Source organism: Lepidochelys kempii, chromosome 9, assembly GCF_965140265.1.
Source record: "Lepidochelys kempii isolate rLepKem1 chromosome 9, rLepKem1.hap2, whole genome shotgun sequence".
Classification (NCBI taxonomy): Eukaryota; Metazoa; Chordata; order Testudines; family Cheloniidae; genus Lepidochelys; species Lepidochelys kempii.
In genome coordinates, this window is record NC_133264.1 from 41,585,129 (window position 1) to 41,609,397 (window position 24,269).

Here is a 24,269-nt window from a genome sequence, read left to right on the forward strand (position 1 = left end):
TTTTCTCAGCCATTTAAAGAAATCATAATCTAACACATACCTAGCTAGATTACTTACTAAAAGTTCTAAGACTCCATTCCTGTTCTGTCCCCGGCCAAGACGACTACAGACAGACAGACACCCTTTGTTTCTCTCCCTCCTCCCAGCTTTTGAAAGTATCTTGTCTCCTCATTGGTCATTTTGGTCAGGTGCCAGCGAGGTTACCTTTAGCTTCTTAACCCTTTACAGGTGAGAGGAGCTTTCCCCTGGCCAGAAGGGATTTCAAAGGGGTTTACCCTTCCCTTTATTTTTATGACAAGTGCAAACACTTAAATTACAAGGTTTGGTATCCTCACAAGGTAACATACAGCTATGCTACCAGGAAGGTGATAAGGACAAACTATTTTACATTCCTTTTCATAAGAGGACTGAACTTGTATCCCAAACTATTAAATATTAACAATTAATGCAGACTTTTTTTTAAGCAAATTATCTTCCTAGGCTTAGACTATCAGTTGAATTCAAGCTTAAAGTTTTAGTGGCAGTGGTTGGGTGAAGGAAAGAAATGAAGAGGTTTGCATGGCTACTGCACATTGTGTAAAGAGTAGTCACTTTGGATGGGCTATCACCAGCAGGAGAGTGAATTTGTGTGGGGGGGTGGAGGGTGAGAAAACCTGGATTTGTGCTGGAAATGGCCCACCTGATGATCACTTTAGATAAGCTATTACCAGCAGGACAGTGGGGTGGGAGGAGGTATTGGTTCATATTCTCTGTGTATATATAAAGTCTGCTGCAGTTTCCACGATATGCATCTGATGAAGTGAGCTGTAGCTCACGAAAGCTTATGCTCTAATAAATTGGTTAGTCTCTAAGGTGCCACAAGTACTCCTTTTCTTTTTGCGAATACAGACTAACACGGCTGTTACTCTGAAACCTGCCTTAGCTGTGTTTACTCTGTAGCTAAACAGTTGCCTTCAGCTCTCTAAGGCTGGTCTTCATTATCAGATCTTGTACTGGTGTAATTGTCAGTTGGGGGAGCAGGTGACTCTTTTTACCAATAATACAATCGAGGTTGTACTGTGGATGCAGTTTTACCAGTATAAAGGTGCCTTACTCAAGTATAGCTCATTTCCCTTTGCATGTAGAAATCTATACCAGTGTAGGCACCCTTATTCTGGTACAACAGCACTCACGCTAGGGGTGTTTTACCACTCTACTACCAGTGACATTAAAGCTGTGCAATGGTAATAAGGAACAAAAGGGGGAGGGCAGCCCCATACTACCTATCTGGCACACTTTGCATGCAGTAAATTCACTCTTTATTTTAATCCACGAAAATTAACTTGTAGCTGTAAAGAAAATGTGACACAGAACAAAGTGAAGTTAAGATCCTGTGCTCTTACTGTAGTTAAATAACCTTTTTCTCTCATATAAAGGCTTCAATATTACAAAAGCCAATGCAAACACTTTATAAATTCTTTGTCTTCGATGAACTGATTGAAGAAACTAATTTACACATTAAAGATTACAGGAGAAGCTAGGCAGCCCCAGACAGTAGAAAAAGAACTTCTTATGGACGGAATTTAGGCACCGCCTGCTGGCCAAACTTGTGTACAGAAAAGTGACTTGGAAGCAGTACAATACATTTAATTTTCTGAGTTAGGGTCCTGATCATAATTTTAATACAAGCAACGCGTGCTGTCATTAAACAAATACCTTTTCTCTGCCTCCACCTTAAGTTGCAGCAAACTGTCATAGAAATACTTATGAAGTGTGGTGTGTTTTTTTCATTTGTTTGTGTTTTTGTTTTGCAGTAGAGGAAGACTATAAATAGGAAACCTTGGAGACTGCCTGGATGAAATCAGTAGCTGAACCATCCACAGATAAAAGGTATCCACTGCAAGGGCTAGGTCTCAAGGAGTGTATGCTATCCCAATCCAAATCGATTGGTACTGCCTATCCTACTGGGACCAAAAGAAGAAGACAAACTTATTTCTAGTGGTGAGCGTTCCTTTTTCTGATGAAGAGGGGTTGGTAGGAGACAGTGGACCTGCCACCCTAGTCTAGCTGTAAGATGCTCAAGGGACGTATACACTTTGACATGCACATCTTGCAAGAAGGGCTGAGGCCACACAAACACAAACACACACACACACACACCATGAGACAGTTGGAAGGAAGTGTGTGGGGTCTATGTATGGGTACATTGTTTACAGTTCCTCTTGTAGCAGCAACAAGTTTGGCAGGTTTGGTGAGAAACACCAAAAGGCTATCTTATACTAGTGACTTGCTTATGAGAAACATTCACAACCAGTTTAAGTATTGCTTGTAGATGTTCTCTCTCAAATGTCTCTGAAGTGTAACTCTGTGTAATAAATCTTTGTCCTGAGAGGATTAAACCTGGGCCTGTGCTTCAATAGAAGAATAGATTAAAATGCAGGAAAGTGGAAGTAATCCCATTATCTCAGCCCCTTACCTGTTAACATAGGTAGGCACACATTAAGAAAAACCTCCCAAACTGGTTACCATCTGTCTCTGTAGACTAACTCCCTTTTACTCCATGAATAGGCCTATAGAAAGAATCTGGTCCAGTATGTCTGATAACTTTGTATGTATTCAATGTTTGTTGTAGCCATGTTGGTCCCAGGATAACTCAAGTGACCTGAAGAAGAGCTCTGGGTAAGCTCAAATGCTTCTCGCTCTTTCACCCACAGAACTTGGTCCTATACAAAATATTAAAATACCCACCTTATCTCTCTGATAACTCATGACAACCTGCAGTTGGAAAAACGTTTTGGGCCAAATGCATTGTAGCCCATCCAGTGAATAGGGCACTAGACAGGGTGTTGGGCCATGTGGGTTCTAGTCCTGTTGCTCACTGACCTGCTGTATGATCTGGGGGAAATCATTCCACCTCTTGGTATCTCCTGTTTCTCCTCTTGCTCTCTTGCCTGCCAACTGTCTGGGGCAAGGATTGTCTCTAGGTGTTTGTATAGTGCCTGGCACAATGGGGTCTGTCTTACTGTTAAAGCCTCTCGGTGCTATTGTAATACAAATTAAGGTGAAGATGGAAAATAAACATAGTCCAAGAGAATTGTTCTAGAAAACTTAAAATTCAGTTCAGGGAGTGTGGTGGTATCTGAACACTGGGGACCAAAATTAGGAAAAATGTCATGCACCTCTAGAAACAATTTCATATATAGTATCTGGCTCCCAGGGGGCAAGTAACAAACAAGTTGCATAAAACCAATTTATCATTCTCTTGTGTTAAATGTTCCACCTACTTAGTTACTTTTACTGAAAACTTACAGTACAAGCTATATTTCATATGCAATATTCAGGATAAATTATTCAAGGAACAATCACTGGGTGTTTTGGGATTTGGCAGTTACATAGGTATTTAACACAACTTTCTAAGACATGTTGTACCAGTGAAATTTGACACTTAAATTTAAAAAAAAACAAACCCTTAGGAACAAAGACTTATTTGCATGATACTCAGATTATTTGTAAAACCTTAATTTGCAGTCAAGTCCAGCGTGAGCAAAGACTATACTGAGCCTTGATCGATCAAAATGTCTGCCCTGACCCCAGGCAATCAGCAGCCACCTAACCACTGCTCCCAATAAGCTTCAGCTATGACTCAGGCCAGGTCCACACTAGAAATTTTTGCCACTCTAGTTATGGCACTGGGAGAGGAGTGTGTGTGTATGTGGGGGTGGGTGGGGTATTTTCTTTCTATACTAGCAAAAGCTGAAATGTACAAGCTGTTATACCAGACAAGACAAAGACAAGATAGGTGAGATCTCTTATTGGGCTAACTTCTGCTGGTGAGAAACAAGCTTTTGAGATGCACAACCCACTTCTTCAGGTCTGGGGAAGGTACTCAGTGTCGCAGCTAAATACGAGATCAAAACAGATAGTTTAGCATAAGTAGTTAGCACATGAAGTGGCCTGTTTAAAACCCATGTAGTCCTAGGACAAAAAGGTAGATTGTTCTAATAAACCCATAGATCCATAGTGTGGACCGGCCCTAACATAGGCACTAGATCTACCTATGTCGCTCAGAGGTGTGAAAAATCCACACCTCTGACCGATGTAGTTATACCAATATAACCCTGTAAATAAGCAGTATGTCAGCAGGGAAGCTACTCTTGTGAACGTAGTTACCACCTCTTGGGGAGACAGTCTTCATTAAAACGTTACACTGGCCCAGCTGCACTGATGATTACATGTAAAATGCTGCTTTACCTGTGTCATAAATATAAAGGGAAGGGTAAACCCCTTTGAAATCCCTCCTGGCCAGGGGAAAGCTCCTCTCACCTGTAAAGGGTTAAGAAGCTGGGAGGAGGGAGAGAAACAAAGGGTCTGTGTCTGTCTATATGCTGGTCTTGACCGGGGATAGACCAGGAATGGAGTCTTAGAACTTTTAGTAAGTAATCTAGCTAGGTATGTGTTAGATTATGATTTCTTTAAATGGCTGAGAAAAGAATTGTGCTGAATAGAATAACTATTTCTGTCTGTGTGTCTTTTTTGTAACTTAAGATTTTGCCTAGAGGGGTTCTCTATGTTTTTGAATCTAATTACCCTGTAAGATATCTACCATCCTGATTTTACAGGGGGGATTTCTTTATTTCTATGTACTTCTATTTTTTATTAATAGTCTTCTTGTAAAGAACTGAATGCTTTTTCATTGTTCTCATATCCAAGGGTTTGGGTCTGTGGTCACCTATGCAAATTGGTGAGGCTTTTTATCCAACATTTCCCAGGAAAGGGGGGGGGGTGCAAGTGTTGGGAGGATTGTTCATTGTTCTTAAGATCCAAGGGTCTGGGTCTGTAGTCACCTAGGCAAATTGGTGAGGTTTTTTACCAAACCTTGTCCAGGAAGTGGGGTGCAGGGTTTTGGGAAGTATTTTGGGGGGAAAGACGCGTCCAAACAGCTCTTCCCCAGTAACCAGTATTAGTTTGGTGGTGGTAGCAGCCAGTCCAAGGACAACGGGGGGAATATTTTGTACCTTGGGGAAGTTTTGACGTAAGCTAGTAAAGATAAGCTTAGGAGGTTTTTTTCATGCAGGTCCCCACATCTGTACCCTAGAGTTCAGAGTGGGGGAGGAACCTTGACAGCCTGAGACCATAGTTTTTAGAATCTAGCAAAGTTATGAATTTTAAGTTCCCAGGGTCACGTTTTTGAAAGCGTTGTGTAGGCTTCCTCTGAGGATGAGAACTGATAGGTAAGATATACAGTGATTGCTTTGCAAAAGTGTTCATCCCCAGGTGAAATGGTGTGTCTATTTTCCTGAGAGAGTTCATTTGAGAGTGTAGTGGTTGTCTTGTAGCCCCAACAACTGTAGGAGTGAATTTAGTGCACTGGATGAGGTAGACCACATGTTGTGATAGGCATGTGTAGGATCCATGAACCTTGAAAAATGTATTGTGGGAGGTGTCAATCATTGTAGCAGTGGAGATAGATCTTCAGGTTTTGCATCTGTTCTGGCAGGGTCTTTGAACTGGTGTGCCCTGGTCTGTGGGTAGCTTGCTTCTGATTTGGAGAGATTGGGGGCTGTTTGAAGGCCCAAAAGAGAAGGCTTTGGAAGGGGTTTCCATCAAGAATGGGTTATAGTTGTTACCCCATATGGATTCCAATTTAGGATGATAGGTGACAAATAGGGGTATGTAGTCAGAGCAGGTCTTGGTTCTGTATAGCAGCAGGTTCTATTGGAGTATTTGGGTGGCTCATTCCATGTCATGATCTACTTCTCTGGTGAAGCGTCCTTATTTGGGGAAGGCAGTTGTGAGTTTAAGGTATATCCCAGACTTTCTCCTTGGAGTGGATTTCTGTGGTATCTGAGTGTCTGGCTGTAGATAATAGATTTCTTGGTGTGTTTGGGGTGGTTACTAGATCTGTGAAGGTAGGTGTGGTGATCTGTGGGTTTCTTCTACATCTAATTGTCTGCAAGGTTTATTGTTGAAGTGGATCGTGATGTCCAGAAAGTTGATGTTGGTGGAGGAGTATTTCAGAGAGTTTAATAGATGGGGGGTGGTGGTAGCAATCTGAGGGAATTTGTCATCTGTCCAAAGGATGAAAATGTTGGTTTGTCAGTGCATTTGTTAAGAAATTCTTCTTTGAGGTGGCCCATGAAGAGGCTGGCATATTGTGGGAACAGCCCTGGGTACTAAGATGGCTCCAGGGTTTGGACAAAGTGTCTGTCTGTTTCTTGAATGTAAAATTGTTATGGGTAAGGATGAAATAGATGTGTTTGGGGTGGATATCTGAGGGTTGTCCATTGTCTTATAAATATTTGAGGCAGGCAGCTATGCTGTCAATGTGAGGGATGCTGGTGTATAGAGAGGTGACCATCTTGGTGGCAAGGGAGAACTCTGCATAGCTTGAAAGCTTGTCTCTCTCACCAGCAGAAGTTGGTCCAATAAGAGTGTCTCACCCACCTTCTCTAGTATCCTGGAACTGACTTGGCTACAACAACGCTGTGTATACCAACATGAGTGCTTTTCTGCTATAATTTTTCACTTGCCAAACTGGTTATAAGCTAGACTGACCAACCTAGTCTAATGCAGATGTAGCCTTTGAGAGGGATGCTGTAAGCCTAAAAATAAGTTTTAGACAGCCGAGGATTATTCAGTCATTTTGCCTATTCATTCCCCTTGATTTCAAGGACTGAACAGGCAGAACTGACAGCCAACCACAGTGCAGAACATTAGCTGATAGGCTAGGAAGCAGCTTTTAGATTTAACAACTGGCTTTATGGAAATGTTGCCGGCACCCAGTGCCGAGAGGCTGAACAACAGCTTGAGTGGTTCGTTACCCGGTGTGCTACACCCAATAATCACAACGGGGTGGAGAAGCAGAAAAGTTTATTTGCAGCTGCAAAAAGGTACAGGGAGAATAAAATCTCAAATCCTGCACCACAGAGCAGGAAGTTACACAGGCTTTTATACATCCTTTTTTCCAGCATACTTATCCAATAGCAAGCTGCTCCAAGTATCCATATAGCCAGCCAATCCAGTTCCCAGCTAGTTCCCTGATTCTCTGTATCATTTGTTAAACTATACATAAAGCTGCTTTATTCAGCATTGTTCTTCCATATCTCCCCTGTTTGGCCTTGCTTAGTTTCAGGCAGTCTGACTCTGCAACATACTGTTGCAGATTCTCAGCATAACTGCTGTGTGTGCCTCCAGGCGGGGGGGGCCAAGGACACTTGGGCCTACCACGCAGAGCTGCTGCGAGTGCCTCCAGGCAGGAGGGGGGGGGCAAGGACACAGGGGCCTAGTGCGAGGGGGCTTCATCGACACTTGTGGTCTTCCATCCCCTCGAGTTACCTAGTGGCCATGCCCCAGTGTTCCCAACAGAAACCTTAAGTGTGCGTCTTTCCCTGCCACCGAGCATCCAATCAGACTCCTGATTCCCCCTCTCAGGTACAGCAATACCAGCCTACTACCTTCCTTAGGCTCCTGGCCTTTCCTCATCTCCTTGCACTATTACCAGTGTCTAGGCCAACCTCAATCCTGCTCAGTTTCCATGCCAATCTTCCCCCCCTCCCCACCCCCTTCAGCAATCGATGTGGACTAAGCTATGCCCACATATGGGAGGGTTATACTCCTTCATACAATTTTGCCCTTGGCTAAACACTTAAGTGCACGCACAAGGTGTATAAGAAGCAAGTAATATGTTAGGGAACTCACTGTTAGCCATATACAGATTTCTTTCCCCAGTGTCCTGTTCTATGGATGGATCATAATCAGTGGCATATGCCTCTGTACTTTCTTTGTGAAAGACTTAACAGTGCAGGCTCTACAGGAAACAGAGGAACAGGAAAATAGCTCAACATAATTTTAAATGGCAAGAGCCATGGAGGCCTCTGGCAATGTGTAGATAATATACTATCATAAAAGGAAAGGAGTACTTGTGGCACCTTAGAGACTAACCAATTTATTTGAGCATAAGCTTTCGTGAGCTACAGCTCACTTCATCAGATGCATACTGTGGAAAGTGTAGAAGATCTTATTATATACACACAAAGCATGAAAAAATACCTCCTCCCACCCCACTCTCCTGCTGGTAATAGCTTATGTAAAGTGATCACTCTCCTTACAATGTGTATGATGATCAAGTTGGGCCATTTCCAGCACAAATCCAGGTTTTCTCACCCTCCCCCCCCCCCACACACAAACTCACTCTCCTGCTATTACCAGCAGGAGAGTGGGGTGGGAGTAGGTATTTTTTCATGCTTTGTGTGTGTATATAATAAGATCTTCTACACTTTCCACAGTATGCATCGATGAAGTGAGCTACCTATCATAAAAGGGTAACTTTATATAGCTTTTTTGTAATCACTTACTGTAGTGAGTAAATTACATATTGTTGCGCTATGGTGAGGAATGCCTCCATTACAAAGGTGGACACATGCGCATGCGAGCACACCCACAGAGGGCTATGAAAATGCCCGACCATTGTAGGTGATTACTAATTGTAGTTCAAACAACGAAAGTTGAAATACCATCTAGCTATGAAGCTCCAAACTGTGATAACTGTTTTTTTAAACTTTTCCCAAAACTGTTAAACAGTTCTTACAACTATTGTTGGGGGGGGGGGGGAGACACTGCTTTTTAAATAAATAAACCAACCACCATTTATCGCCAGAGCCACTTTCTAACTGAAGAAATTGTGTGCCAAAACCAGTGCTTAATATAAGGCCGGTCTAATAAGAGTGGTTATGGGTTAGTCACATTCTGTGTTTCTAAAAAATCTCTTCCTGACAGCTTGACCTTAAAACAAGTTTTCACATTATCATGGCACATATGAAGCCCCATATATGTTTTGTGGCTTTGACTGTAGGGGAAGCAAAAACTAAAACAGAACTATTCTTAGCAGAGCATACCATGCGCAATAGTAGCTGAGCAGCAGAATTATGGTAATAAATATGGTGGCAATTCTTCAAAACTATTTCATTTGGTGGGGTTTTTTTTTGTGGGGGCGGCACGGCGCCTGGTGCAGTATGAAAAACAACTGAAGATCAGATCCTCTGCTGTAAGTCAGCCCAGCCACCTTAAAGTCAATGCTGCACTAACAGGGGATCTGGCTCTCAGAACAGGAATGGACTGGACCTTTCTCTATTATTCCACTGTTGCTGTTACAATGTAAAATAAGGTAGAGATTGTCCATATCACTTTAAGTAGACAAAAATGCACACTAAGGGTCTGATTCTCCACTGATTTGCACCTTGTGGAGCGTTCACATGTAACACAATGTGCCTGGTGGTGCAGAGAGCATTGAACTTGACCTTTGGATCTGAAAGCATGGGTCAATATGATTGGAGCGAAGACCCCCTTATCTTAGCTCAAAGGTGGAAGCTGTCTCAATTCCACCCACTGGGGGGGAGGGGCAGATACAAACCATATGTAGGGAACACGTGCTTAATTGGTATGAAATGCTACCATGTACTCTAGGAACCGCTTTATACATGTGTACATAACTACACTATGGAGAAGGCAATGGAGAATCCACCCTCAAGTTTAACTTACAACCCAAAAACAATGTTTATCCACTACATGTGACTTAACATTTTACAAAGTTGAAGCAACTGATGACTCAGTATTGATGAGACAATTCAAGCTTTATAAAATTTATAAAGAACCTTAGGCAAAAACTAGCTAAAGCACTCTACAGTTCCATGAGCCAGCTGACTTTAATGAAGGATAGTTCAAAATGACAAACACATTTTTTCTCTCTGATTATGCATGTCAATATGGACTAACAGTTTCCAGTAGTTGAAGAAAGATACTCCTCAGCCAAGAAGCACTGATATAGAAAACTCTAGGTCACATACCAAGATTATATTCTGAGCAAACTAAACAAATTGGCTGATTTCAGATCTTAAACTATGTGCCAAACCATCCTTTAAGAGTACCTAACTATGCTAGAACAAGTCCATTTGAAGCCTTAAAAGTCAATAAAAACATTTAAATCAACATGGAACTGTACTGGAAGCCACTGTGAAGTTCATAAAAATAGAATATGCTGTGAACCTGGAGGATGCACACTATGGCCTTCTGAATTTGCTGTCCCTGAGTTTAAGGGCCTGCTATTTTGTCATTGGCTTTAATGGGGGTGTGATTAGGCCCACATACTCCAGAAAATTTCAAAAATCAAGGCTTAAAATGAGTATTATGGGGTAAATCAAGATAATTCCTATTCATCTTAATAGCATTACATAAATGCTATAAAGCTATCCCATTAGCCAATGGATCAAATGAACTTAAAGAGATTGCAGCACAAATGACTATAAAATTTTAGTATAGTAGAACCTCAGTTAGAAACTCCTCAGGAATGGAGGTTATTTGTAACTCAATGTTTGTAACTGAACAAAACATTAGTTCTTTCAAAAGGTTTACAATGGAACATTGATTTAATACAGCTCTGAAACTTTACAATGCGGAAGAAAAATGCTGCTTTCAACCATCTTAATTTAAATGAAACAGGTACAGAAACTGTTTCTTTACCATGTCACATCTTTTCAACTTTCCCTTTATTTTATTAGTAGTTAACGTTTAACACAGTACTGTATTTGCTTTTTTGTCTTTTCTGTTGCTTGATTATATGCTTCCAGTTCCAAATGAGGGGTGTGATTGACTAGTCAATACATAACTCTGAGGTTCTAGTGTAACTTTACAGTACTCCAGTTCCCACTGCTCCTTACTTATATACACCTGCCTTCTTACTAGCATGTAGTTAATCCTACTGCACATATAATTCCAGTTCAAATCCAAGCAAAGCTGATTGTGACTAAGTGTTTCATTATCTAATGGCTGCTATGTGGCCTATTTAAACTGAGCTGGTGTTGAGGCCATCTTGTAGGTAGTTTGTATACCTAGTGCAATCGGCAGCCTCAGGCAAGAATTCAGAGGCTCATTGAAGGCCTTGAGGCTCAGAATTAGTACAGCAGAAACAGTGTGATGAAACCTGCACTGTGAGCTGACTAGGACATGGGCAATCTAGCCGAGTGGCCAGAGTGGGCCTGCTGGTCAGAGCTGATATGACTCTCTACATACTCCTAGGTGTAAATGACATTCCGTGGAACTCATTTCTCTGCTGTGGTGACAGGTTTTGGAGGGGTAGCCGTGTTGTTCTGTATCAGCAAAAAGAATGAGGAGCCTTGTGACACCTTAGAGACTAACAAATTTATTTGAGCATAAGCTTTCGTGGGCTAAAACCCACTTCATCAGATGCATGGAGTGAAATATACAGTAGGTAGGTATATGTGTGTATATATATATTCCAGTACATGAAAAGATGCGAGTTGCCTTACCAAGTGTGTGTGGGGAGAGGTGGAGGGGGGCTCAGTGCTAACAGGGCCAATTCAATCAAGGTGGAAGAGGCCTAGTCCCAACAGTGGACAAGAAGGGGTGAATATCAACAGAGAGGAAATTACTTTTTGGTAGTGCTAATAAGGTCAATTCAATCAGGGTGGATGTTGCCCATTCCCAACACCCTCTGTTGATACTCACCCCTTCTTGTCAACTGTTGGGAGACTGTGACTGGCTATTTTGAGGAGAGCAGGAACTACTTACCTGGCACTCCCCCCGTGAAACTAAGTGGGCAAGAAATGAATTGAGAGGGGCTGTTAGGAGTGAGAGGAGTCCTCTTGCTCTGCTCCCCACCCCCAACTCACCAGCCAGGGTAGCTGACTGCACACAAGGGGGAATGAGCTGCTTCACAAAAGGGAGAGAACTAGTAACTTACACCTCTTTCCAGAGCAAGAGGGGAGCAGGAGATGTACTGAGTCTAGTCTGATATGAAGTGAATAATACAGGAATGCTTTGGTATACGTGTATTAAAAAATGATTGGAGCTAACACTGTTACAACGAACTCAACAATTCTCAAACTGAGTTGAGTCAATTTTCCATGTGTAAACCATTTTTTCCCACCCAGTTAAATAAGTGAATACAGTTTTTTTTTTCTTTCTGTGATGACAAAGGAATCGCACACTTAGCATATCAGGAATTTAAATATAAACTGCTCATAGACAAATTGTGATCGGAAACACAACTCAGTAACCTTACTTGCAAAGAATAGTCGACCATTATAAGGAATATTGAGAACAGAAGTAACTGTGCATGATCCTAAGCATAAAAAATTTAAACTTTCAATTAAATAACATTCCCTTTGAATGTTGTCTCTTATTTTCAAGTGACCATTATCTTAGATGTAGAAGGCAGAGTCAGAGTGCCCAGGATTCAGCTGGGGAATGCAAAATGTTCACAGGGTCTGTACCTTGCAGCTGGACCCAGCCTCAAAGGATTGCAATTAGGTATTTAAGTGTAAATGTCATTCACACAGCTCACTTTCTTTCACTACAAAGCCAGAGGCCTTGACTTGCTTTACAGTGAATACAACCATTGGTAAGGAACGTTTCTTTCAGGGAACAGAATTTACAATATTTCTACATACTTTGTCAGAGTCTGCAGCCTTGGGTGGTTTGTGGCAGGGAATGTGAATAACCTGTTACTACTTTGGAAAGCTTTTGACAAGCTTTTGATTCTAACAATCAGTTTAGTTTTTCAAGGCCACATCTATGAGGAAAAGGGCTAGAAACATACTCTTTTTAACCAAAAGCTGAGATGACCATTGATATTAAACCATGGCTGCTGCCTTTGAGGACCCCAAATGATGACCTTCCAGATGGAACTGGAGAGTTGCAAGATACTTAAGCAATTTGACTGAGTTGTTCTGTGGTTGGTGAATAGTCAGTATAATGTGAGGAGCCTGGAACAAGAGATAAGGGAGTGTTAGAAGGCAACAGTTGAATTCTTACAGAACTATTGGAGATACTGCTTAACTCAGTTGGCTGTATGTGATCTGCTTAAGAGCTGTATAGTCATATATTCTTTCTTAACTAACGAAGAAACATTGAAAATGCCATACTGAATAAGAGGCCAACAGGCTGCTTTCATGCACAATAGTTTTATACCTGGTATTTCAAGGAAAGATGAAAAAATGTATAATGCACTTAATTCTTGGGAAAAGTTGTCCCTTTCTCTAGTTGATCAGAATCTCCACCCTCCCCACCACCTAAATATGAGGACTGATAATTCTTGTAATGTTGAATCAGATATTATGAATGCAGGTACTAGTATTCAAATAAGAGATTTGACAATTAGTTGTTTTTTAACCTAATTTAACTACAAACCTCAGTAAGAAACTCTAGTACTGAGTTGCACACATTTTCTGTGTAGAAAAAATATTAAATGCATTGCCTTTTGGCCTCAACTGTCTTCAACTTTTCTTCTGCATTTTCTTCAGTTTTTAGCCCAGATCCTAGGAAGAAGACCAGATTTGAAAAGAGCATGCCATGTAAATGCAATAATGGTCAGTTTTATATTTTGAAAAATGAAGAAATGCCAGTGTCTCCATGTGGGAGTTGGGGTTGTGATATCCTGTATTTTTTTTCAGTCTCTTTATTCTTAAACAAAACCCAGAGATTCTGCCCTGGTAGGAACCAGACACCAGATGGAGTCTATGTCTACACTTAATGCTACAGCAGCATAGATGTAGCACTTCAGTGTATACACTCATCATGACAGGAGGGTGAAAAACATAGCTGGGTCAATCTAACTTTTCAGTGTAGATCAGTCCTTTAACCCAGAACTGAAACCTACATGGTAATTAAACTGCCTAAAATTAATACAAATACTGTACCTACAACTAATTGTTGTTGTTTTTTTTTAAAAAAAAAACAACTAGGAAATCAACAGACAAAAACCTTTAATATAGAATTACAGTTGCCTGGCACTATATCATGCACTTCCAGAATGTCAAGTTCAGTTGAAGTCAAACCTCTGACAGCTATGAAATACATAGTTAAGGTACATGCCCACACAACCTTAATTCTTCCCTCTTTAAGCCATGTCCTAATATACACAAACACATACTCGGACTCTGCCCTTGCGGATCGTGTACATCACTTAGGACAAATGACCACCCTAGGTCAGAGTATAAGCTGTTGTTTAGGTGAGCTGTAGTGAACGGAAGCTACCTATGCTCAAACACTTAATCTACTCCATAGAAACAAAATCACACCTGCTGAACTTTATAACCCCTCCAGCCTTATGCACAGGATGCTATCTAACAGTATACTTTCACTTACCCATTGTTAAACCTACTCTCGTATCCTCTCTCTGCTGACAATCCTCAGAGCAAGAAGATCCCAGTGCACTTACTGACACAACCTAAGGTACACATGCACCACCTTCCCTTGATTATGCATATTGGGGTGGGGGAGGATAGGGAGCAGGGCTCAGGACTGCTTAGTTCTCCTATCATAATCATACCTCTGTCAGGTTGTTCCAGCTAATTCTTCCATTCAGTACAGCTACACCTAACACAGAGAACGCAACTGAAGTGCATGCAGATAATACCCCATAGCTATTGCCAGCTCCAGGAGGGCACAGTAAAGGCTGCATTGGCATGTACCTTAATTGTGTATTTCCTGGTTTTCAGAGGCTTGCATTTAGCTGAACTTTATATTCTAGAAGGGTATAATATACAGAAGGGCAACCTTACCTCTGTATTAACTAAGTTTGTGTCACTGAATTTACACAATGGTTATTACCAGGCATTCCACAAAATATCCTGACTTAAAAACTTACGGAAAGCTATTAATTAGTCTGAGAAATCTTTATTTTTAAAGAGCAGTTCATTTGACTTTTTAGGTTGTTATAGATTTGTATGCTGTAAGAAAACAGCATGAAGAATCAGGGCCTTCATCTGCACTACCGTGACCATTTTTTCCCTTCCAGGTTATTTTAAAATTACCAGCTTCAAGAATCCTATGGATGACTGTGGGAGTTACACTGACACAGTGCTTACACAATGAGGTTTTGAATTACATGTTTTATGCATTCAATTATTGAATTCAGCTATTCATTGCTTAAACTACCCTCTGTTTTATTCTCTTATTATCCCCTAAAACAGCTGGACCACAGTCAGCTGTGTTTCAGGAAGTTATCATTTGCTGCTTCCATTCATGTCAATGCTTGTGCTGATGATAGAATGTCACAATGTCCTGTGCCCATCTCCAGTATGAGACACTATATTGACACCCCCACATCAGTCATCAGCAGGGTTTAAACCCAGAGCCTCTAGAATCACAGAAAAGACTTCTGCCGCTTGAGCTAACAGAATAACTGATAGCAGCTAGCGGCAGTTCTCCTCTGTGTGGACCAGCCACTAAAGGTGATGCAACAAGAAATTTACTAAGTACACAACTATTGCTGCTTCTGCCTCGCAAGAAGTTTGGGAATTTGTATTTCTGGGTTTATGCCTGCCTTCTAGGGCCACGGTGTGAGGCTCTGTAAGAGCTGTGAAGTGAACAAACTTATCCACACAAGACAGTGGAATTGCTGAGACTAGAATTCATGATATCCTGGCTCAAGTCCAACACAATTTTCCTTATTCCAAAGGATATGATGGCTGCAGCAGTTCTCTGCAGGGGGGTTAATGCATGCTCAGTTGAGTTGGCATATTTGCAGATCTTTAACTGCAAACCTCTAACAAGTTCTACTGAGCATGTGTGAAGAGCAACTGCGCAGACCCTGAGCAAATGTAGATGGATGTGCAAAATTATCCCCTTGCTCCAAAGCATGGAGGCACTAGAGCTCTTCCAAAAAAACCCGAACAAACAAAAAATTGTTTGGAAAAAATATTAACACGGAAGAATCCAATAATGACATTAAGGAAAAATAATAAACTGATTAAACCCTTTTGCTGATTCTTAGAATGATTGAAGCAGCCAGCTGGCATGAAAAATATCAACCCAAAAGGTTACAGTTTTTGGGAAAATTCTAAAAAACTGAAAACGTGGGCTTATAAGGGAAACTGTTAGGCAATGTTATCTGTAGGCAGCGCTTCACTGATACACATCACTAATTCTTTACTGCAGCATTGAAAGACTTCCCCTTCTTTGTATGTCCAATACATGTGATAAATGAATGGGGGAGGGATAGCTCCCTTTTATGGACACCCAGCCAGCCAGTAGCTATAAAATCTCTCTTAGTAGCTGTTCTCTAATTGCTCTACCTGTAAAGTGTTAAGTCTCACTGCTATGCATAGGTAAAAGGAAGTGAGTGGGCACCTGGCCAATAGAGACAATGGGAGGGCTAGAACTTTTTTAAATTGAGAAAAGATTCCCTTTTTGTCTCTGTTGCTCTCTGGGAGAGAGGTGGACAGGGCAGCAACTATGCTGCAAAAAGCTTAGGCCAGGTATGCAAAAAATCATCAGTATCATACCTAGAAACTACTCATTAAAACCCGAGATATGTAAGTAAATCAGAAAATGTCTAGGAAGATGCAACTAGGTTTATCCCTTTTATTTCTTTATGGCTTGTGGATTCCTCTATGCTAACCCCAGGTGCTTTTGTTTTGCTTGTAACCTTTAAGCTGGACCTTAAGAAAGCTCTTCTTGGTGCTTAATCTTTGTAGCTGCTCTTTTAAAATCTAGCAAAAGCCTGAGTTCATAGATGTATTTTCTTTTTTTTTTTAAATAAAATTCTACCTTTTTTAAGAACAGAATTAGAGTTTTGTGTTCAGAGGTTTGTGCACATGTTGTTTAATTAGCTGGTGGCAATAGCGGATTTCCTTTTTTTATTTTCTTTCAGCTTTTCCCCGGAGGCGAGGGACAGGCAGTGAAAGCGCTTGAGGATACCCCACAGGAAGGAATTCCCAAGTACACCTTCCTGGGCTCTTAAAGGGGTTTTGCGCTTGGGTGGTGGCAGCATCTACCAATCCAAGGTCCGAGAAAAGTTGTAACCTTGGGAATAAGCCTGGAGTCACAAGTATTAATTTTTAGAGTCCTTGTGGGGCCCCCACTTTCTGCACTTCAAGTGCCAGAGTGGGGAATTAGCCTTGCTAATACATCTGAAGAAGACTGACAACACAAAAGCACTTTACACCCGACAGTCAACACACAAGGACTTGGGGTTTTTTGTTTCGTTTCCCCCCCCCGAACATGTCACCTCCATCATTAGTTTTAGTTTGTGCAATGTCGTCTAAAAATCTTAGTTATCGAATTGGATTTAATCATTTGGTTCTTGCAGATACTAATGAGTTGGGATGGTAACAAACAAGTATATGTCCTGAAGGGTGAGAAGAAAAACCAAGTTGGAAACTTTTTAGATTGAAGGAGACAAATTGCATGTGGTAAGAGTTGATTTGCAGGGATACAGCATAGCAAACAGTTACAAGGTTTGATGGGGTTTTTGTTCCAGGTTTACCATCATCTTTCTTGCATAGCTGCTAAATGTTAATAACCCCTTTCATTACACTCACCGGGCTTAATTTATCTCCACCTTCCTCCCTGTTAAGCCACACATCTTCAGTGGATTTTGCTTCAGTCCACTGCACTGCAGCCATTAACTCTTCCCATTTAATAGTACCTCAGATTAATTAAGGTTCTAAAATAAACACTTAACAATAAATCACAGTATTCACCTGATGGAAAAAGTTTCTATAGGAAAATGTTTGCTTATTCCACAAAACAAAACGCTAGCTAGAATTATACAATAATCCAGATCACAAAATAATTGCAAGATTTCTCAGGGAAACCTAGCAAACACTCAACAAGCTAATGGCAATATAGCTATTTAAAAAAAAAAAAACAACACAACTGAACAGCTGACTTAATAAAGTGGGATCCAAAGAGAAATGTGCAGTGAGGCTGAGAAGCCATATAGGCCTGTAAAGACAATAAGGCAGTCAGTGACGTTTAGAAAAATAAATGAGTTTACATAACACTGGACTCCTGGAAAGACAGTCCTAGGCAGGGAAACATTGGGCCCTCAGGACTTTTGATACCTTCTGAAATAAGCAGCAGCACACTGTATATTTATATCACCAGATTTGGGTCTAGATAGATAATTTGTACAATATGAATTTCTCCACACTGGAACTGGAGTGTTGGCTATAATACTGACATCTAAATTAACTAATCCTTACTTGATTAAAGTGCATTGATATTCTCTTATTTAGCATTTCCCCTTTTTCACTTTGTCTTGTTAGAATTAATTCTATGCAATTACATAAACTTACCAGAAGCTATATGTTTACACTGTAGAAGCTTGTGATAGGCATCCTACACTGCCTTAACCTGGTATAATTGGAAGGTCAATAACCTGTGCGTGTATCTATAATATACAACATCCCAATCAGCTGACAGGCAAACTCTTACTACACTATTACAATATCAATTACACTGACAAGTTCTAATTATTGGCACCAGGCTTCAAGTTGAAACCCCTTGGAGGATCTAATGGACATGCTGTCCTGGGAGGCAACAGCTTGGGAGGGGGAAAGCCATCAGCTGCTGAAACACTATTGTAGTTGTTTCCTAATAATTACTGTTTTTAGTTATAACCTCTCTTTTGCAATTCCCTTGTTGTTTCAGTGCCTCTAATCAACAATAGGATGTTTTAATAATAAAGTGTTTGAAATTCCACCACTACAGAGAAATTTCAATGCATTTATATTTTCATACATTACTTTTTAAAGTTTAATGCAAGTGTCAAAATCTAATTACGGAAACCTGTGGGAAGCAAAACCCTTTTTTAATGTGGTGGCTTAGCTGGTCTTTCAGTGTTTTGTTGTTGGTTGGTTGGTTGGGGTTTTTTTGAGGGTAGCAGCTAAATATAGGAAATGTAGCTTGCAACACTATATACTTACCAATTGTTTTAATACTGTAGGATTTGAATGTGTGAAGACCAGACAGGGATTTCCCTCCCACCTCCCCCCTGCAGTTTTGTGAACTAGTTACATCCAGTGTTGCCAATTTAGTGATTGTTTGGAAATTTGAATTGAAATTGAAACATTAATACACACTTTAAAAGCCTATACACATATGTTATGATACGCTGTATCTGAAAAGGTATAATAGATTTGAAAAGTATGAACATAGACTAGCTTCCTTATACAGCTGCTGTTTTTTATGTCAACGACAGTGCATTCATTTTGGTTATGTTGGCCAACCTAATAATTTCAAATTATGATTTGTAAACAAAGTCTAAATGAACTCTCCCTGACAGCTAGTGATGAGCTGGCGGGAAAGGCTTCAGGACCAGATTGTATTTACATTCACACCTAATCTACCTAAGTATCTAGCAAATAGAGCTGTGTTGCCCAAGTGATAGATTTTGGCTGGTGTTGGGTTACAAATCATTTGAATGCACTAGCAGCGAGGTTCCCCCACTGAGAGCTCAGCTGAAATCACTGAGAGCTGATGGAGCCTCAAGAGACCAACTCGTAGAGGTCACGGTGGCAGCAGAAGGTGATGGTGCAGGGCCACTGGCAACAGAGCGATGGAGTGAATGGTGGCACAATGAACAACAGTGGCCAGAGCAAACAGTGAGCAGCTGGAGGAACGAGCAAGGTGCCTTCTTGCCCCCCACCTGGGAGGTGTACTTATGTGAAAGCACCTCTGAACTACGAGTCTCCACTGACCAAGGACAACACCAGTGAATGTTAATAAGGCTGTTACACAACACAGTTCATGTGAACAAACATGGCCGTGGCATCATACTTTCTATTTAAGCAAGAGATACCACACACTACAAACTGGAGGCCAATGTTAAGTGCATTGTCACTTGTTCATCCTGAAGTTGAACACTGGTTCCGAACAAGACCAGCAATTGCTCACTATCTTTCTGCAAGAAACTCAACTGACTGGCTAGATGCATGTGATGCAACAGTGAAAAACTCAACAGTTGAAAAAGTGAAGAACTCTCTCACCCCATGCAAAAAATTTGCGTACATGGCTGATGAATGCACCAATGCAAATGGTCATCAAGTATTAAGTCATTGTGCACATTATCTTGATGTCAGTGGTAGGCCAGTACATGCATTTCTAGATGTTCAAGTCATAGTAGACAGATTGGCTGCATCTGTGACAACCCATATCTTAGAAGAGTTAAATGTTTGTCATTTGGACCCCAAACAGATGTCTGCTTGTGCATTTGATGGAGCTGCAAACTTCTCTGGAAGACATGGTGGAGCACAAGCTTTGCTCAGAGAAAAGTGTAACCCTAGTCTCTCCTATACACACTACCGAGGCTATCTACTCCAATTAGTGCTAGTACAAGCTGCAGACTCTTCAAAAGACATTTTAAAAAGCTATAAATTTTATGTCTTCATTATATTGTTTTTTCAGCTAGAGTCCGGAAAGACTGAATATCCTGAAAAATATAGAAGATACACTAAGACTAAAGTTCAAATTAGTCCAACCTGGAAAAACCCTCTGGCTTTCTCATGAATGATCCTTGGCTGTTGTCTTAAAATTACTCCAGCCATTATTACTGGCTTTGGAAAGTATCTACCAAGATGGGATGGATCTAAATAGTGAGGCTGGTGTATTACTTTTGCTACTATGGTCAGAGAAGACTATTGCCATTCTCTGTCTTGTAAGTCTACTGTTGAAACCACTTGGGTCATTAAACAATGCCATCCAGGCATCTGCTTCAACAGTAGTAGATCTTTGTCCAGCAATAGAAGCTACATTTGGATCAATCAGAGAGCTATCCATTGAAAAAGTACTGGAAGAAGCAAAGACTTCAGTCCAGAAGTTGACTAATAAAGGCGTTTATACTGAATCCTTAAATGAAGAGGACAAGAAATGTTTAAGACAACTGAAAAAGTACAAAGACTTGATTCTTAAAAATCTACAACAGCGACTTCTAGATTCTACTCAACCTCTACATAGCTTTTACAGATCCCTGTCTTATAAAACACCGACAGTTGAGTGGAGTGAGGCACTACCAGCAATAGGGTTGCCATGTGCTCAGGATAGAATAGAGAATTTGAACACAGAGTGAAATATCATACGATGAATGAATGACAATTTGACTTCAACTTCTTTTTTATCATCACTAGTGGCTCGACCCGATCTTTATGCTGTTTCTTGGGCTGAAAGAAGTAGGAATTCATCTCTTGCTACTCCCAGTCACAACAGCTACAGTTGAGCGTTTCTTTTCATCATTGAAAATAATTTTGTGTTTTGAAAGAAGTCGCCTTCTGCTTGATCATGTGAATGAACTAATGAGCATATCAGTTGAAGGAATGGAAGTACCGGACACATGAGAAGCCACCAAAGATGAAGGTATTGCATTCAAGAAGTTCATTAACAGAGTTGTGCAAATTTATAACAAGAAACCAAGAAGGATGTAGATGTAGTGTTTCACAGAAGGCTTGAGTATAGCCAACTTTAATTTTGTGTGATGATTTTAAAATCTAATGGTCATGAAACAACATTTTTCAGTATGGTGCCATAAAGCCCACCTTCACGGTCTCACCCCTGACCTCCCCCTCCTCCCGCCCCGTAAATTTGATTACCCTCCCCCCCATTTCAATTCCTGGGGAAAACACTGACCAGGTGTGCCGTCAAGTATTTAAGAAAAAGTAAGCTGACCAGAAAACCCAGAAAGGTTTATATCGTGCAGTTAATCTGTTTTTTGCTTCATTTAAGATGCTACGGAATGCCAACTTGATACTGCCAGGTAAATGCATTTCTGTGCATTTTTAATGAGACAAACATCCTGTAATAAATAAGCAAGCAGTTATGCATATTATTTCTTTCTTGACTTTGAAGCCCCTCTCTCTTACTGCGCACTCTGCCCTGCTAGTACTCCTTCTGGCTTATCCCTAATGTGCACTTGCCTCACTTTTGTTCTCCGACCATGAAGTCTCTTTGGCAGAAGGCTAGTGACCACATTAACTTCCCCTATTACACATTTACTCTTCATTCCTTCAGTTCTTTTATCTTCTTTGCTAAAAAGCTCTACCTCTCCCCCATTCCATTACTCGTGGGGGAATTCTGTGCCACTCCACCGGTGCAGAATTCCCTCCTGCCCACCACCACAGAAAATACATTCTGCTGGAAAGGCTGTGCAATTACATCTTTTGCCCACAGGGGCCTGCTGTGGTGCCAGAAGAGAGGGCTGCCAGCTGTGGAGAGGCAGAGGCTGCTTTCCTCACAGTGCCATGCGCACGGGGCCAGGTGAGGAGGCACAGGATGGGGAAGGACAGACAGATCGAGGCACAGGGTTGCTGGGGGTCATAGACTGGGATTCAGAAGGGCTAGTGGGGAGACTGACAGGAGTGAGGGTACAGAAACTAGTGGCGTGACAGTTTTAAGTCGGGGTGCACATGTAGGTGTAGGGAAACAGATGTGCCTGACTAAATGGAAAAGGCTAGGGGTCTGCATGGAAGGGGGAGGCTCTCTAACTCCCTAACAATCTTTCCCTGCCCAAAAAACCCTGTTCCATACATCTCCCTCCCACACCCAACAACTGTCCAAGTTCACACCCAGACTCCTTCCCAGCAATTACTTCCCTCTCATTCAGCTCCTCCGTTACCCCTACTCCCCCAAGCCTTTGCACTGCTTCTGAGATATGCAGGAAATACACTTCTGTATTGTTGTTTAAATGAATTACCCCAAGTTCTGTATTAATTTGCCTAGTAACTAATCTATTTGTCAAATATTTCCTGAACCTTTTTGTTCTCTGTATTGCTACAGAAATACTTGCTGACAGGTATTTTGAAATAATTGAAACTGGCATGATTATATTGTTTATTTTGACAAATAAAATATGCAGAATTTTAAAATACTGGGTGCAGAATTTTTAATTTTTTGGTACAGAATTCCCCCACAAGCTACACTCACTCACTCACTCACCTGGCAGATTACAAGGTGGTTTTCCCAGGGTGAGGTTTATCCATTGCACTCCAAGTGTGGTGACCCCTCTATATCCCCACTTGCAGGAAACTTGAATGAATAAGCTGTGGTGGTGGGGAGGGGAAATGTGTCTAGACTTTCCCCAGAGGGCGGAGGTTGGAGAACCCAACAACCACCAGCTGCCTCTGACTCCCTCTTTAAAACCTCTTCCCTCTCTATGCAGGATCTTAAGTTTTCCCAAAGAAAAAAAATCCAATAGGTCTTCCCCTCTATCCCATTCCCCCAGGTTTCTTAGCACACTCCTTCTCTTCTTTCTCCAACACTGATGTCTTCTGCTAGCTCACTTCCTTCAATCTCTCCTTCTGCTCCCATGACCTATAGCAGGGGTCAGCAACCTTTTAGAAGTGGTGGGTCCAGTCTTCATTTATTCATTCTAATTTAAGGTTTCGCGTGCCAGTAATACATTTTAACATTTTTAGAAGGTCTCTTTCTATAAGTCTATAATATATAACTAAACTATTGTTGTATGTAAAGTAAATAATGTTTTAAAAATGTTTAAGAAGCTTCATTTAAAATTAAACTAAAATGCAGAGCCCCCTAGACCAGTGGCCAGGACCCGGGCAGTGTGAGTGCCACTGAAAATCAGCTCATGTGCAGCCTTTGGCACGCATGCCATAGGTTGCCTACCCCTGACCTATAGTATTACAAACACTGAAGTGTTTAAATGTCAGGTCCCCAAAATTGTGACTTGACCTGTTTTTTTTTTTATTGGCCTTTTTAGTTTGAGATATTAGGGTACATTTGGTGATTCAGGGAACATATGTACAACTTATTAATTCTATCTGACATACTACTATGAAAATTGCTGCATCAGTAATGCCCCTCTATGTGTACCCACTATGAGCTGACAGGGTTGTCAGATCTCTGCTAGAGCAGGGACAATGATGGGTCATGACAACTTGACAACTCTAACCACAATGGTTATGCTAAGGAGGGTGAGAGAGTTGGGGAACCAGTTCTCTCCAACTTCCCTCAACAGAGGATGGTGTTTGGAGCAGTGGAAAGTTACCAAGCAGGCCAAAGGGACAAGTGATTAAGAAGGTTATAAAAAGGACTGCAGAGGAGTTGGGGGAGAGCGAGGAGCCATGCAGGCAGGAGGGGAAGGAGATTGGCAGCTACCATAATGAAAGGCAAGCTGAGGAGAGAAGGCTCCATGTTTCAGGACACAGGCCATACACTGGAGCAGGACTTGTGGCTTAACCAAGGCTTAACCAAGGATTCTGACCCGAGTCCCAAGAATGCTGTGGAGCAGTGAGGAAACTGAGGCAGGAAAATGAGTGGTTTATTATTTTGTATAGGTCGGTGTATTTCTCCTGCTATTAAAGAGAAATGTTGTATTCAAGTCCTGTGCAACATCTATGGGGGTTATGTGCTACACATTGTGTGATCCCTTGAAGAAGTAAACCAGAGAGCTCACACCTTCAGCTGAAGCTCTGGGAGTGGGGTGTTGATGCTAAGTGAGGAGTCTGAGGAGTTAGCACTGGTTCCAAGGATTTGACAGA